Source organism: Dinoponera quadriceps, unplaced genomic scaffold (assembly GCF_001313825.1).
Source record: "Dinoponera quadriceps isolate SergipeBrazil2010 unplaced genomic scaffold, ASM131382v1 scaffold3024, whole genome shotgun sequence".
Taxonomy (NCBI): Eukaryota; Metazoa; Arthropoda; class Insecta; order Hymenoptera; family Formicidae; genus Dinoponera; species Dinoponera quadriceps.
The window spans coordinates 903,061-904,334 of NW_014557455.1; positions in this window are offsets into that span (position 1 = coordinate 903,061).

The following is a 1,274-nucleotide window of genomic DNA, read 5'->3' on the forward strand; positions in this document are numbered from 1 at the left end:
TCGCACCACGTAATAAAAATATATGTCGCGTGTACGCGCGCGTGCGAGACGCGGATGGCCAGTCATCGCGATTCTTCCAGCGACACTTACCGACGAATAAAAAGTACGGTCTCTCGGTGTACATTTAATTCCTGAGGAGACATCGACCGGCGGACGTCGCTCTTGACAAGTGCCAATTACCGGGGCATTTCCTTTCCGCGCGCTCATTAGTTAACGAGCACTCATCCAACGTCAACATCTCGTTAATAACAACTGGAAGGGGAAAATATGCGTCAGCTGAGCCGTGAAGTGCATTCCGCGTATTCCGCACGCGAATCCGATTATACGACACAGAAATATTCTCGGCAGGTGTGCCAGCTAACTGTCGCCAATTAATAATTCGCGAGTCGCTTCCGTCTTACGCCGAAAGATGGATTTGGTGGCAAATACTAAAATTTGGTTAATACAAGGGTTGTTCGATAAGTCTGGTAAAAAAAAGAAGCAAGTAAAACATTTTCGGGAAAAAATCGTCTTTACCTCTCAACATTAATCCCATCGAATTAATCATTCATATGCCATTCTGCGTTTATGTAGAATCAACGTTTGCAGTTGATATTGTATTAACCAATCAGAGAATTCCTGACAAAGATAAAGATACATCCAGCGTGTGTGCATTCTTTTCTACAAATTGGGACACCATTCTCGATGGTTCACTGCAAAGCATACTATAAAGCTCAATGGTCAACACGATTTCGATTTTATTCTCCGTTCTGTACTGTACGAGTATGTCAATAATTGCGCCATTACGCAAGATGATACGGCACATACGGCATCAAAGAAATCCGCCACTCGTACGTTTCGTCGCGCTCCGAGCTCGTCTCCTCCACCCACTTCGCGCAAGGTAATTTCGCGGGTGGGGGGTTTCAGGGGACGCCGGTCGCCCGCGCGGGCGGAAGGATGCCGCGGGGTAAGAATAAATTACGCGCTCCGGAAATTTCGACAAATTTCGTGCTAGCCGTCTTAATCCATTCTCGAGCGGAAGTTTCAATAAGGGCCATGAGTTATGCATCCCCATAAAGACTTCCACCACTCTCCATTTTCCCGCTGCCGTGAAACGTTTCTCTCTTCCTTCCGCCTGCGTCGTCTCCTCCTCCGCCTCATCCTTTTCCTTCCTCTTCCTCCTATTCCTGCTCCTCCGCCGGGTCTTTTCGTTTCCAGCTCGCGAAATGCCCCCTTTCCCGCCCGCATTCGTTTCCACCTTTCCGTCGTCCATCCATCCACCTCATTCCCCCCCC